The sequence below is a fragment of the Oxyura jamaicensis genome, chromosome 5 (genome assembly GCF_011077185.1).
Source record: "Oxyura jamaicensis isolate SHBP4307 breed ruddy duck chromosome 5, BPBGC_Ojam_1.0, whole genome shotgun sequence".
NCBI lineage: Eukaryota > Metazoa > Chordata > Aves > Anseriformes > Anatidae > Oxyura > Oxyura jamaicensis.
Window position 1 is genome coordinate 39,830,772 of NC_048897.1, and position 16,772 is coordinate 39,847,543.

Consider the following 16,772-nt stretch of genomic DNA (forward strand, 5'->3'; position numbering starts at 1 on the left):
GTCACTTCTGTAGGAAAAATACAGAAATAAACCACAGTTTATATTGTTTCTTCCTGCTTCTCTTGCAACTACAGCATTTAGTTACCCTTCCACATAACAAACACAAAGTCTCAATTATTTGTCAGCAGAGCTAATGCCATGTATTGCTTCACACAGCAAATACACTTTATTCTATAATCATAGATGGCAAGCAAAAAGCAAACAAATTGGTAGGTAAGATCTGGGAGAACCAAAGAAGTGAGTAATTCTCCACCAAGCCCAACAATTTCCTTTGGCACATCCCAGCTGTAAACCAGAAGACTGCAGCCTTAATCGATTGGCAGGCAGGAATTACAGTAGGCCCTTTTAATGCTGAAACTAACATATAACCAGACAGGCCACATTCCTGAGATGCAGTCAAGTTCTCCTACAAAACAGCAAACTTCTACGCCATTAGCATCTAAATGGTGCTGGTACACCCGCCCAGACAAAAGCCTGGTGAAGCAGCCAGCCAGGCCTGCAGACCCAAGGCATGTGCAGCTTGCCAGTGATCCCAGCCCAGCAAGGGACACAGACAGGGCTTACCCCAGTAAATTACAAAACAAACAGCCAGCTTTGATTGCCTACAAAAATCGGAGCCCAATCTGATTTTTTCAACCACAGAATACATGTATATAATATATATAATTTTACACTGGCTGTAAGTCTTGTTAAAAAAGCAGAGGAGAAAAAGGAAAAGTGACTTTTTAAATGACACTGATACCACTAACAACAGAAGACATTCTACACAACTCAAACTTAACAGTTTGAGAAACTTATTCATGAACTGTAACCAGCTTGACAATGAACTTATCTTGTAAGATCTGTGCAATCAGACTGAAGCTCACGAGAGTTATGGGGTGAACCATTGTCATGCAAACACAAACGAATTGTAGTGTGATTCAAAGTCCTGCAGCATCAGAGGGTAGAAACCACCATTATGGTTAAGAGAGAATACTTTGGGCTGGCATCCTGTGTGTGTGTGTACATGTTATAAAGTGGAGTCAGTACCACGTAGGAGTCAGCTTTCTCTTCAATGCATTATCCCAGCAACCTTATATTTCAAGGTATTTTTCTTTGGTTTATTACACTGAAAAAAAAGCTAGTCAGGAATGACAGTACAAACTCCATACTACCACAGATTCACTCCCCCCCCCAAAAAATACTCTTAGCATCTGAGGAACTAATAGGCCTTCTCCATGGAAGTCAGGGAAAAAAAAAAAACATACTCAGAACAGTCCTTTAAATGAGAAGCCAACTGTAAGAACACTGAAACATTTAATAGATTTAACAATTAAAGTCAAATTACTCCATGTAATACTTACCTCGCCTTTTTTTCAAGCTATACTTGAAAACTTACCCATTTAAAAATCACAGTTAAGTGCACAGATCCTAATTTACGCAGTTAAGGATATTATTGCATCAATATCACAAGAAAACATAAGCAAACATATCTATGAATTTATCTATCATGCGGTCCTTTACTTGTGTAGCAAGTTATTTACTGGTAATTATTTAATTTAGCTAAAGGTTATATTTAAGCCTCTCAGGCAAGTGTGTGTTTTGACAGGAAGGCAATTAAGCAGACCTTAGGGCAGGGATTTCTCTTTTCCCCAGCCCAGGGGCAAGCTGTGAGGCAAGTACAGTTCCAAAGCACCAATTATTCTTGCTTATGGTAAGTAAAAGCAGCAGCTGCCCCCTGAATATAACCCCACGTGGGGATTTCAAGCCCGTTATTTGCGTAAACAAAAACATAAATCCTTCCTCCCCATGTGGCAAAAAGTCAAGCTCTCCAAAACACAGGTGTTTGACAGTTTTCTGTTCTTTCTCTGCCAGAACATCCAAAGTTACTAACAGAGTCCTACAACACAAGAGGTCTCTGAAATTATTAGTATCGCAACGCAAAAAAAAAACTATACCTGGGTTTTAAGTCATCTTTTACAGTTTTCACCAACAGTCTAAATGAGAGTTCAAATCTCGTTGTGTTGATTATAATATTAATTCATCTATCACCTGTGAATCAATGTGAAAATAGTAGGCTTACTTTCCCCGAAGTAATTTATGTATTAATAACAGTGCAAATTAACTGATCCTAATGGAAGTATTATGTACCGGTTACTACATTATTTAACTACATTTTAGGCTTTGTGTTTTTTAATCTGTTTTCCTAAAACAGAAAAGCTTCTTGCTAATCACACTACAGGTCTGTATATACTCTTTCCTGGCCAGCTACCTGTGGGCACACTACTGGAATTTTCTTTTATACGAAGCTGGAATAGAATCAATATTAAGGTCATAAAAATATACTATAAAGACAGCCAACTAACATTCCCCAAATTAACAGGCCTTTGATGTCTTTTTGCATTAACATTTCTATGTTTTCTTGCCTCAAAAAGAAAAAACACCCCACCACACCTTCTCAGATGCCAGGGAATCCAAACTCCAGATATCTTCAGATAGGGGGGAAAAAAAGGGGGTGACGGGGAGGGTAGGGAGAAGACTTCATTCATTTTAATTAATTTTATGCATTTTTTTCTTCAGTAATCTGTAAGACATTTCTATTTGCCTGCCAATTTTTATGATTTTATTTTAAACAGACTATATATTGTCTAAAGGTGTAGATGAAAACATTCTGTGGAATCTTAACAGCGTTTCAAGTGCACTCACACAAAATACAAAGAACAGAATTCCCCACTGCCAGACAAGAATACACGTGCCTGTTTGCAGAGCAATCTGAATAAATTACAAAATGGAAAAGATCATTAGAAAAGGAAGTAATTTACATGTCTGGCTAACCAACTTACTGTGCACAGCACAAGAAAAATAGAGGTTTTCAGAGTAAGCCATTTCTTGTTTTTAAGAGCTGAGAACCAACAAGGCTAACATAAATGACCTGGATGATAATCTCAAATCACCAAGTGCAGTGCGTTTGGCAGTGTTAACAAAACCAACACTAAAAATTTTGTGCATCATGAAGCACTTCACATGGATTACAGATATTCTGAATTTTCTAAGAATTGAAATAACCTTTCATTTAACAGTAGTTATTACTGCTGTCTATTTGAGTCACACTGAAAAAATTGCAATCCTTGGGAAGGCAGTGGCTTTTATATCCTACAGAAGGCCCTACAGAAGGACTGGGTCTCATCCCCTGAATAGCTACATACCTGGAGGAGTACAATGAACATCGCATTAAAAGCTACAGCATTTTACAAATAATGCTATTCCCTCCATATAAACATATGCACATAAGTTAGAACTTAATTCTTTTACATTATTTACAGTTAAACAAATTAAGAATAATAAGACTTCAAGTTATAAAGAATTAGTGATTTTTAGTTATTTTAATGAATTGGTCACTTTTCAATATTGTCCAAAGAGGCACATATATTTGCATACTGCCTGACATTCAAAGAAGCCTTTAAAATTACATTTTAACATTATGAAACTGGAAGTTTCATACAGTATTTTTGCATCACAGGTTATTTGCAGTACCGTTAGCTTTCAAAAATAACTGGCAGCAAGAAACCAATTTAGATATTTTATAAAAAAAATACTTGATGAAAAGATAGCAATAGGACAACTGAAGTCCTTAGCAAAGGTAAAGTGTCAAAAAATAGCAGCACAGGACAAGGCACGTTTGTTTTGTGTATTTTTAGACCTGAACTAGAGGTAAGAAAAACTGGAATGGTTTGTAAATATTATCTTGTGCTCTATAACTTAAAGCTTGCAATGAAAAAGAAAAAAAACATCTTTATTTATCAGATGTCTCAAATAGAAATCTTAGGAGTGTAAATATTGCCTTACTATTGACTCTGAAAAATAAAGGTATTTAAGACGCACAAAATACAACTGGAACACCTTCTTGCGCACTATGCATGCGATCACTGATGCCTAACAGTAACAAGCTTAAAATTTAAAGCCCCCCCCCCAAATGCCTTTCACTATCTCATCAACTATGAAAGACAGAAGGTCAAACAAATAGACAGCCAAACACAGTGAGGTTGTGAAGTGCCCTGTTCATCTTAAGGGTCCCCTAACTGCAGTGCGGATGCAGCTAAGCACCAGTAGTATACTCAGAGCCTGTGCACACAAATCAGAGAACAGACCTGGTCTGGAGTCAGCTGTCTGTGAATCTTCCACAGGAGCAGAACGAATACAAGGTGACAAAGAATTACTGGAGATAAAATAGGTATCCGTGAGAGACTTCTCTGTTTGTGTGTATGTTAGCAAGTATTTTTGCCTAATGCCAAGTCTACATTATAGGTAAGAACCTTTTTAATCCAGTGCAGCATTAGTCCAATTTTTCATGTTAGCTCAGTACCTCACAAATACCGTAATGTGTATTTATACTATGCACCTTACCAAAAAAAGGTAACTAAGCTGCTCCTCCTTGCTGAATAATAATAAAAAAAGCTTCAAAAATTGAAATATGGTGTTTTGCTACTACCTACATGAGCCATTAAAAAATAGGGAAGATAAGCATATATACCTTTTACTTCTCAAAACGAGAGTGGAAGCTATCCCTACCTATAAACAAAAGCATTACCCAGCAATGAACATAACAGGGAGGTTCCAGATATCAAAGCTATTACTGAATATTGCATCAATTTATTTAATGATTATTGAGGCATGTTAGCAAGCAAAAATAATGGAATTTTGCTAAAAAAATCAACTTTTTCTATGTTCTTACATAAAACCATTCAGGGCTGAGAAATAGTATTTTAAAGCAGTTAAATCCCGGTAAACGGTGCAGTTGAGAGTTTCCGATGTTAGTTTAGGTTCTGGAAGCAATATAACACTGTAGCACTCCACCTGGCAGTTAACCCTTCTGCCCAGGGGAACTCAGAATTAATATATTCATCAAGTTCTTTCAGTGCCAGACCTAGCCTGAATAACCAGCACAATATTGCACTGGGAAGATAGACATACCTACAGGATCTTGGTCCACATTCATCAGTTAAATGGAATTCCTCTCTTCTGTAGTACTAAAGCATAGTCCTACAATTTAGTCAGCCGAGAATTGTATTTTCAGGGCAGAACATAAAGATAAAAAAATTCAGAAGAGCTTTTATAAAAATACATATATATCATTGTAGATTTTGCTCTGCTCTCAGTTCTAGCTTGCACTATAGTTGTCAAATCACCTACAATTATGCCTAGTATCACCTGATTGCTAGGGGATAAGCAAGCATTTTACAGGTTGCTTGATTCCAGCACAATTAAGCAGCAAACAGCAGGTAGTCATCAATAAAACACTTCACATTTTTTTGTGATTTTGTCAGTTCTGCAGTTTTAGAAGAAGAAATATCCAAATTCTGTGATGTCCACCTGGCAGCTGCATGAGCAGAGCCTGGACTATCTCCCCTTTCCACCAGTGTCCTAAGCTTCTACTCTGGATATATTAGGAACCTACCAACAAAAAAAAGGCAGCTTAACAGGTATATTCACCACAGAAATCTTGGAGGCATGGAAGGAAAGACAAGAGAAAAGGTAAGGAGTGGAACACATCACCATGTTGACTCTGGAGAAGGAAAAACAGATTCACATGTGAATCTCTAATTTGCACTTATCACCTTATCATTCTTCCAACCTGGGTTGAGAAAATTCAGTGTTTGACATTTATGACTCATTCTAGGGCAGCACATCATGGAAACATTCCTTGACACCTTTTGTTATCTGACCCTTGGGCAGCTCTACAAATGCTTCAACACTTCCACTTAACGATGAGTACTGGATGAGGAATATTTTCTTGCCCTCGCTTATCCTCCCTGTGCCCTGCAGATGACCAATTCCATAGGTCAAACTGAGCACACAACTCTCCGGAGGACAATCAAATCCAGACTAAAGAGATCCATGAAGCAGCATACAAGGGTTTGGAAGAAGCAGCAGCTGTAATGAACACAACCTTTTAGGCAGTATCAGAAAAATGCTGCCAGCACTTAAATGACAAAGAACAATGAAAGCTAAGTATGAAGGAATTAAAGAAATAGGTTTCTAGAGGCAAAGAAGAAAAGCATGAGTGCAAGCAAAACTTTCAAGAAGTAGAGATACACATGCTCAAATTAAAAAAAATACTGAAAGTCATAGGACACCAAGTAAGAGACATTTAAAAGCAAGGGAATAATACACAGTTTAAGGCAAAATAATTATTCCACCACAGCATCCCAATGAAACAGGTCTGGTTAAATCCACAGCATTAACACCCCTTAATTCAATATTGACTTTTACTAGGAAACTTTAAATAATCAGTTAAAAATTTGTTTGGGTTTTGAGGTTTCCTTTGAAACAATTACTTATTTACTGATATTAATTACCTGGGACTACAACTGATGAATATGAGCCTCCAATAAATTAGGAGGGTACTATTAGCACTATTATTTACGTTCACTTACTTCATTTACCTTGTTAATATATTCCATTATGCAGAACAGCTTGTTTGTCTGCCTATTACACACTGTGGTGTATTTAGAAATAATTTAGAACTCAGTTATACACAAATTATTTTAAAGCATTATTAAACAAAACTTTACAATATGTAAATATTTAAATATAACTGTTTTTTTTCACTGAATAATAATTTGATTTTTATACCTACAGCTAATGAGCTGACTTATTTGAGTGGGCATGAAGAGAGGCACCAACACACTGAAAGATGATAATTGAGTGGTATGACTTTCAGAATGATTTCCACAGATCAAGTGCCTAACTTTCAATAGAGATTTGAAAGATTTTCCACTTCTTCCTCTGAATTGCTTAACTCTAAAGAAGCAGACAAAGCTGAAAAAATCTACCTTCTCTTTAGTTAACAGATTAATTACAATACCTTTCTTGCATAAGGAAAATGAGAAGTACTGTTACTTAGAACAAATGCAGAGATTAGTTTTTACCACTTTAAATACTTAATTAGACCAACATTTGCTGGATACGGAATACAATACTGACACTTAAGCTCATTTTCTCCCTAACTACATATAATGTATACAAAAGATGGCCATTTTCACAATTTACAATCCAAGCATACACTAAAAATGTGGGAAAGACCTCCTGTAGATTTAGGCCTGTACTATTTGTAATAAGGAGTTTTGAAATGAAATTGTAAAGTTATTAGAACTGTGACACTGCTGGACAGATAAGACCTTAGACAGAGTGAGTTTAATCAATCAAGGCAATTAAGTTAATTTGGAAAGTAGAAGTGAATTAAACCCTTACAGGCAAGCTGTCACTGAGGAGTGGCCCTACTACTATTCTTCAGTTAGGATTAAACACAGAACATATGCAGGTTTAACACATCTTAGTGGTATTTTTACAGTGGTATTTTGTTTTAGCTCTCAAATACTCTCACACAAGTCCATGTCTGGTCGTACAGTCAAAGTTTTCTAGAATATATAGAGGAAACGTGATATCCCTGGTATAGAAATATGAAGTGTCTCCTGTATTTTTGTCATCACTTCTCTTCCATTTTCACTCAGCAGTGAGACAAAATGCTATCCTCTTGTCAGCTTAACATGCATTAAATAGGGACAGCCATACATACAAGAACATCCCTCTTCTATTGACTCTTCAACCCACATGCTGTCTCCCACTCTGTCTAATGCTGGCACAACCGTTTCCAGGTAATTTGTGACCAGATCTAAAACATAACAGTAATAAAATCACACAGAAGAAAGTTGTTTCTTAGATGAAGCAGTCTCCCTAATGCACCACACAGCTTCAGACATGCTTGCAACTCAAAGCTTCATAGCACATACCACTAAGCCGGGGACACGCATTTTCTTCCTAGGCAGGACTGGCAGTTCAAATGTGTGCTAGTCTGACATGCACGAGGAGCCTATGCACCTTGGATGCTTAAATGTAAAAAAGAATTTACTGTTTTGAGTATTATTTCCATGGTCATATAACACCTAGCTAGAATGAAAAATATAAAATGTTTATTTTCTTTAGAAGTTTTCTACTTTTGTCTTTTTAGTTAACCCTCTGGACAGTATCATAACACCAATTGCAAATCCTCCTGTATTAATTATTGGCTACAATTTCATATGAAAGTTATACATAGTCAAATGCTATTCTAAATAGAATGTCTGATAATTGAAACTGATGGATATTCTTTACCCCATAAATCTTGTGGGACAGAAAAGTTTAGCCCGTACATTAAGTGTGGAAAACCAAAGAGTGTTTGTTTTTTTGGACATTCTTGCTCAAAGTTTTGATGCATCTTAACTGTATTATCACCAATAAATTACATGTGTTTTTTAAAAACTGCAGTAAATATTCACCCGTAAACCGAGAGTAACTCAGAAAAACACAGCCTGGATAACTGGTATAGCCTAATCTCTATCTTCCATCTAGTTTTACAGATCATTACTCAAATTGAGGGAAAAAAAATCAGAAAGTTTTCCTGGCTTACAAAGGTGACTTGTCTTTTCCAACTACTTCAACCTGTTAATTGAGAAGTTCAGAAGTATTTAAAGATTTATGTTATGGATAGTGTGAGGTGCTAAAGCTTTGATTTCAGATGAAGGATTACAAATCTCTATCATGCTGGCAGTAAACAGACTAGATTTTTTTTTTCAAGTCAAAACAATGGTTTGCCTTTCCCTTGCTGAAACCTAACCACTCTGTTTCCAAAAGCTCCTACTAACCAGACAAAGATTAAAAAAAAACAAAGTTTCAGAAGAATCTGAAACAGCGTAAAGGAAAACACTCATCTTCAAGTTATTAGACTTGATTTGTATTCAATTTTACTACTATTCTGGAATACATAATCACTGATGAAAACAGGAAGATGTTCTAAAACTTAGACCACTTTCTTGAATAGCTCCTGAATTACGGAGTCATGACTCTATACTACCACTAGATAGAAGTGACAGGTTTTATACAATGCGTAACTTTGGACCTGAGCTTTCCAAAGCTAATAAGCTAGAGCACAAGTGTTCCATCTTGCTACCACTTTCTGGTGGTATTATCTTTGTTTAAAAGCTGCTGAAGCCTCAGAATATTATTCAGTAAAAAAAATGTCATTAAGTAGAGTTTTGAATCCATTAGACTTTCCACACCATACACTTTCACCCCACACACGCTTTGGTTAATATCCTATATTCACCCCAGCTGATTTTCATACACAAAACCTCACACAATAACTATAATAATGCATCCAATTTTAAGAACAGTTATTAATAACTTTTATTAATAAAACAGTTATTAATAAAAGTGATAAAGTAGAATGTTGAAAAAATATGAAACAGCTTTTAATTAACATGTGAGAAATCAATATTCACATAGTATGGAAGTATTCACTGATTCAGTAGGGAAGACAATCCAGTGGAGGGTAGTATTTTGGTATGAGAGCTCACGAGACCATTGATCCAATCCCGTGGCAACCTAGTGCTAGATGGAAGAACCCTGCTCTTCTCACTGCTCCTTCCCTTCTCTAAACAGCTGTGGCACTTGTCTGACTTAGAAAAAATGGTTCAACTCCCTAACCATGTCATTTTTCTCCTTTACCTAGGCAAGCTTCTGCTTGCTGAACCAGCAGAAATCAAGTGTGTGGGGGTGTCAGACAAGTATTAGAGCTGGCATGAGGAGACGGTTGTCATCTGTTTTGACAGCCATCAGCTGGCCTATGTGACAGAAAACAAGCAAATTGGGTTCAAGAGGTTTTTGACTGTCACTCAAAAAGAGAGACCAAATTCTTTATTGCCAACTGTTGCTGACCTGTGCTATACTAAGTGACAAGAAGCCTAAAATTCCAGCAACAGAACTTCTTGCTCTCCAGTCCAAAACCAATTAGTCAAATGCAACAAAAGAAAACATCTAGTGGCAGCAGACAGCAGTCACAGGATGACCAGATAAAAGACTTTTAACAACTGTTAATAGCTGGCAGGCAATGTATACATTAGTAGCATTATCAGCACATTACTCCAAGTGCTTGCCAGAAATCAGCACCTGCTTCATCATTATGCCAGTCACTACATGCCCTAAAATCATCCAGCAGTTTGTTGCACACCCTCATCCACTAAGATAAAACACAGTCGGTGGACAGTTTCAACTAATCAGATTTTGTTACTGAAAACTCATCTTCTATTCAATATAAGTAACAAAGAGTTAAGACCACTTTCCAGAAAGTTCAGTATTAATCAAGGCAGGTTTCACATCTCAGTTTCTACACAGCAAAGCATTAACTATGCAAAGATTACTATAGGGAAAATTACTCATCTCCTGGAAGTTGACTGTATGTCTTTCAAAGACACAGGGAGCTCATAAATGTTTTTGGCATTCTCCCAGTCTTTTTTTCAATGAATGACTTCAAGGTAACAATGAAGGTAATGTACAACCTAGGCCTGCATAAAACCTACACCTCCTGCTCCGGAGCTCTGTCTGTGCCACAGCTGAAGCTCTTTCCTCTCAAATCCCAGGACAGGAACTCTTTAGCGCACATTCTAGTCACACTTCTTCAGAGAAAGATTTCACTAAATTGTAGTCTTTCTGATTACACAGCAAACAAATCAACTGATGTATTCAGCATATAATCATATAGACTTGAATAGCTGGGTATACATTCCTTAATTATTTATAATCCTTGAAAGCATACAAATAAACAACTTTCTCTTGCAGTGCCAGTTACAGCTTTCTATGTTTCTTCAATGTCAAAGTAAGTCAATTCAGGAGGCTCATGTTGACAGAGTTCAATATTATTTAGAGCAATGAAGAAAAGAAAAAATTCATTACAAGTAGTAAAAAATTAAAGTGTGGTCCCTGGGATCCTGTTTATTTTTCCCAAGCAAACAAATTGCAGGCCTGGCTTAGAATAACTGTAGAAATAATAGAGAAAAATAACCCCTAGGCTCTTAGTAACATGCTCGTGTCACTTTCCTCTTACAGTCTCTGCCATTCAGGTTGAAACTATTCGTTTCCTCAGGTCAATTTTCTCCTTGTTTAGCACCACAGGAACAGGAAAGCATTAGTAGTAAGAACAACAAATAAGTAAGAAATACACACAGATCCTCCAAGGGACTCATAGAGCACATGGCAGAAACAACAGATCTAATCAAGTTTTCTTTTTGACGTGGTGTACTTTTCATGCCCATTATCCACCTTCACTCTCAGCTTCTAAAGCCTTGGAGATTATTTTGACAGAACTAAGTCAGACAGCAATAATAACTAAAAATGATCTTCAGTAGTGGGAGGGACATGTGTCATTCCTCCTCCCCCCCCCAACCCGGTCCTTCTGAGAGATTCGTATCACTTCTTGATTAATAACTTCACAAAGCAGATCAGCAATACAGACATTTAACTTTAGTGCCATGGTGGCACTAAGGTTGTAGGTAACCAGAAAAAAAAAAAAGCTAAAACTCATTTATATTGAATGCATTTGCTTTCCCTTATGTTCTCTTCCAAGAAGAAAAACCTACTAAGTATTGACCACAAAGTTAGCAAGGCAGACAGATTTGGCTACTCAGAAATACAAAACTTAAGTGAAGAGCTAAGAGTCTCACTTGAGAGTGGTTATACTTGATCATCTCTAATGATAAAGGTGTTAGGGCTGAGATGACTGAACATATTATAAAGCCAAAATAAGTCAGCTTAAAGGTATCTGATTCTCCTAACGTACAAAGGCAGAATACAAACATCTAGTAACTGTCCTTGATTTAAGCACTTAAAAGTTAAACTCAGAGGATGGGGCAAAATGAGAGAGATACCTGAATTAACTCTAGACCACTACAGATCATCTCTACAAGTTTTTAAGCATCTACTAACTATGGAGCAAATTTACATTGTTCACTTCTTGAAGAAGAAAATACACAGCCAAAGAGCCAGCAACAGTTACAAGAAAGCTGTAAGAAACTTGATCTAGATCACAGATGAGGGAGGGAGGCTGTTGCAAACAAAAAAGAAACAAGAATTGCAAAGTTAGCCAGCCCAGACACGTCTGCATAGCAAAAACAGTTCAAGGGAGTCAATAAAGTTACCTTCAGAAAAACTGTATTTGCCTATCTTCCTATGTGGAAAGGAAATACACATTATCAGCAAGGAGGTCTAAAATTCCAGCCAGCTTTCATAAATATTAAAAAAATAATTCTTGCATTTTCAAGAAGACCGACTGCTACCCAGTCAGGTGTTAGTATCCCTGCTGAAGAAACTCTACATGGGTTGACATTTTATCAGGAATAAGAGACTCCAAAAGAGAGACAGGCACTGGAAACCAGGTTTTAATAATTAACAGTAAGGGTTGGGATTTTCTTGTGTACACAAATGGTAAAGAAAAAATAAAACAAGAAAAGAAACCAAGGACACTGATGAGGGATTTACAAAAATTACAAAAAGAATCTAAAAACCCACAATGCCAACTTAAATAGTCCCAGTCTGTCCACTTCTATTCCTAGCAGCCATCCCACTGCATCTCAGACACAAATTCACACTTATTTGGTGAACTCAGTTAAGGAACTGATCCTTCATGAATGGCAACAAAAGATGCAAAACATGGGCAGGAACTGATTATCACACCTTACATGGCAGCGTTTGCAGTACTATGTGATGGACATAAACAGGAAAAAAGAAAAGCAGAGCAAACAAGTTTTTATACAAGACTCTTGAATTTGCAAGGATGCAGAGAGAATGATTTGGGTTCTATTGTCTTGGTCAGAAGGGACCCACCTGTCCCACTTGCTCAATCAAAAAAACAAAAAAACTGCAGATTCATGTGTATGCAGCTACATAAAAGCCACAACAGATACAAAAGACACTGGGTTCAGGAATGCAAGGAAAAGTTGTAGAATATTGCTCTTCCTTCTTTTCCCACCAGAGAATGACATTTCAACACCTCCAACATTCCTGCATAAAAGCTGTGTAACCATGCAATAAAATCATTGATGTTAGCTTCAGTTCTCATCAAGTCCAGACACTGCAGCGATTTGAAGGTAAGAAATACCAGAGAAAACTTCCTTAACTAACCTAGTCTGCAGTAAAGAGCAGAAATAACAAGGAAGTTTGAGATACACTGCTTAAGTTCAAACTTGAACATTTGTGACATCAGTAGGTAAAGAATAGAACTACCAAAACCAAGGGTTCACCTAACCCAAGGGTCCACCTAACAGAGTACCAAGGCATACTTTATTAAAGCTGCATGCTGCTGTGCCCCATAGATTCCGTTCTTTAGCATGGTTATTTAATGCCATTCCTACACCTGCCCACCCCCTCAAATGGTCAGCACAGCCTGAACACCAAACCTTCAAATTCAAACCAAAGATTGCAGTAACTTCAGCTAAAAAGTGAATTTTCAGTTTTTACTATATATCTGGTTTATCACAATCCGTATAGAAGTCATGAAAGGATGAAGACAGAAGTCTATACGGAGTGGAGAAAGCATGATTTTCCTTTACTTATTATTTGCCTTCAAGATAGCGTGTTCAAAAAGCACATTTCACACAGAGCTCTGTACAGTACCACAATTACACTTCTACTTAATTTAAAGGGAGCCACTTCCGAGGGAGGGGAGCTTGGAGGCAGAGGGTATAAACTAATTTCCGTGCTATCAGTATGAAGAAATTACTTCTGAAATATGAAGGTGATGGGACACAGATGGTCAGTGGCTACACAGCAAGCCATAATGACAGGAGGGAAGTGGAGCACAGCAGCCACCTCACTGCTCTGCCAGCAACCTATCAAGCTCCGTATCTGCAGTTTGTACCACACCAACTGCACGAGTGAAAAAGAAAACTAGATTTTCTCTCCACTAATTATGAAATAATGGTATAATCCATGTCAAAGTATGTTTTGATGCTTGACAGATTATATTAAGGCCATAAATAAAACTCATCTGTAGTCCTAGCACTACAATGCTCGTCTCCATAATGCTCATCCTTAAGTGTACAATCCTTTCCAAAAATCTTCTTGAATTCTTGCTCTCACTCACATTCTACAGCTTACCCAAAGAGAAAACAAGTCAACTCCAGGTTTACCATACCCATTTTACTAGGTTACTCTTTGCTCTTCTAAAGAGGATAAAAATGCTTTCTGTTTGTTTTTGCCAGTAATTTGCACTCACAGATCAATGGACACAAAGTGTGCATGGGGAAAGCAGCAGTACTCAAACTCTGTAATAAGGTGCACCTGAAGAGACTTTGTGTCATGGAAAAAGGACTTTATAATTCTTTGAAACAGGAAATGTATGGAATACACAAAAAAAGTTTTTTTTTTTTTAACTATAGCTTTTGCTTTTTACTCCCATAACCTACAGAGCATTAAGGTAGATCTCAAAAACCAAGTAAAATCCCTATAAAAAAAGATTTGTATAATATGTCAGGCAAAGTATCTTTCCAGCTTGTTAGCCTCCCTCTGCCAGTATTCAATGGAGGACATATATGAAGGAGTATAATAGTAAGGGAAGCCTTGAATTTACCTAATTTACCATCCACTGACCAGTTACCTTGATGTTTGCTGAGTCTGAGAAGACATTTCTGTGCTTGATAGTTTCTGACCCCCTCCCTCCCTCCCCCCAAATTAATTGTTTCAATTTTCAGGTAAACTTTTGGCATTTCTAATATGCTGCACCAGGCATCTTAGTTATCCATGATATAAAGTAGTAACTCCATTTATTTGTTTTGAATCTGTAAACTACAGTAACCTTTCAAAAACAGGTGAAAAAAATGTTACTGCATAATGCCCCTTGCTCCTCCCCTGGGGACTCTTTTTTCCCCAGGTGAAAAGTCCTAGTCAATTTCGCCTCTACCTTTTTCTTAGCCTAACAGAGCCTTTCTGAGTTAGAAGAGACAGGAAAAATACACAAATTGCATTCAGCAATAGATATATGGGCCCAGAAAGGATTTAAACTATATCACATTGATGCTAGTCTATTTTCATTTAATTTTTAATTCCAGCATTTTATTATTTTTTTACTTTTTGATTGCTCAGTACTGGGCTGCCACTTGCACAGCACTGAAAGATCACCAAGATACTTTCATAAACAGCAGTAGCTAATTCCAAGTTCAGCGCTTCTGAATACACAGGTATATACTTTTAAATCCTATGCATTAATAAATAATGAAGTAGCAATCCAATGATGATATACATATAAGCACCTTCTAGTTGCAATCTTCCAGGAGTATCTCCAAACCTTTTGTAGTTACAAAGACTACAACATAACCTGGAGACACAGACAAGGGGAAAGCTGCTCTTCATAGAGCGATTTGCAACAATTATGGTATATTAGAAGTCATTCCAGTTTGTGTCTATATCAACTGGTTAAACACAAACACTACACACTCAACTTACCAAAGACATGCATGCAGTTTGCACTTCAAGACAGTACAGATAGTTTATATCGTAAAACAGAAAATGTAAGACATAATACAATATAACAAAAAGTGTCTACAAAGTTAATTCTGTTTTGATTTTTTGGTTTTCCCTTGTTCCTTTAAAAGTGGTCATCACCTTTGAACCTACAACTTTCACCACTTTAGCTCACAGCATAACTTGATGGTCAATACCTTAACATAAAGGTTGCTGATATCTTATAACCTGAAGTGCCAAACAAGGCTGCTGGTATCTCATAATGTGGAGTGCCAAACAACCTCCAGACTTTCAATATTTGAAGTTAAACGAACTGGTGATTTACTTTTTGGAAATAATGATTTATGAGGAACGATAATACACTAAGAAACCCCCCAGATGTCAATATCTCAATCCGTTTTCTACACATTCATCCCTTTTTTTTCACTTTTACCCCCGGCACCAACCAACTCCAGCACGGAACTACGCCTTTTTCCACCTCCTGGCCTTTTTCAGCCCCGAACCACGCGGCACGAGGCACGCCTTCACCACCCTGCCGCTGCATTTTCCTTCTACAAGCGGTCGGGGAGGGGGAGAGCGGCGCGGGGCCGTGCTGCGGGCACACCGCCTCGCGCAGCGCCTCGCACGCCGGCCCGGAGCGGCACCCCCAGCCCCCTGCCCCGCGTCCCCCTCACGCAGACAAAGCCGTGAGGGGCCGGAGCGCGGCCCCCGCCTCACGCACCCGCGGGGCCGGGCCGCGGCCGCCATCTCCTACCTGCTGTGACGGGAGGCGGCCCGGCGCGTCCCCCCGCTACAGGCCGCGTCTCATTGTGCCGCCGCCGCCGCCATTTGCCCGCCGCCGCCGCGCTGCCCCCGGCTGTCAGGTTCCTCCATTCACCTGGGCCCCCGCGCGGCCGCCTCCCCCTGCCTGCCCCCCCCCTTACGCCGCCGGCCCTACGCAAACGGAGCACCTCCCCCAGCCCTCCCACCCATACCAACGGGGGCCGCCCAACGCCCGCGACGCAAGCCCGCTCCGAGAATTCCGCCCTGCGCAGCTCTCACGCTCCCCATCGCCGCGCTGTGAAAGGAGCCGCGTGATTGGCGGCGGGAGGCGGGTAAAAGGTGAAAGGTTCACCGACCGGCCAATCCGCTCTCGGGACACGGCAGCTGCCGGGGAGCCGCCGGGTGGTCCCGGCGCTCACGTGTGTGCGCCCTCCCCTCCCCCCGCCGGAGCGCCGCGAGGCTTTCGGCCCCGGCTGCCCCGCCCCCCCGCCTTTGCCCTGCGCATGCGCGCGGGCGGGGCTCGCGCGCGCGGGAGGCGGCGGGCTCAGCGCTGAGGCGAAGGGCGGCGGTCGCCATCTTGGCGGGGTCGGAGCCCGGCGGGGGCGGGCTGTGGTGTTCGGGTTGTAGGGTGGGAAGGTGGTGAGGCTGTCTTCAGGGCACTGCTCGTTCCTCCGGGGCAGGAGTGGTCTTGAAGAGTTGAACCT

General features: G+C 39.2%; 1 protein-coding gene across 6 annotated transcripts in view; it reads right to left on the bottom strand.

Annotated features, from left to right (window-relative positions):
- DICER1 (dicer 1, ribonuclease III) overlaps nucleotides 1-16,521 on the bottom strand; it is a 65,933-nt gene extending 49,412 nt beyond the window's left edge. For 3 of the 6 annotated variants that reach the window (XM_035327235.1, XM_035327238.1, XM_035327237.1), the window contains exon 1: nucleotides 16,061-16,241. The gene's annotated coding sequence lies outside the window, so the exon portion shown is untranslated. The other 3 variants (XM_035327234.1, XM_035327233.1, XM_035327236.1) reach the window with 3 other exon arrangements.
- Nucleotides 16,522-16,772: the final 251 nt, after the last annotated feature.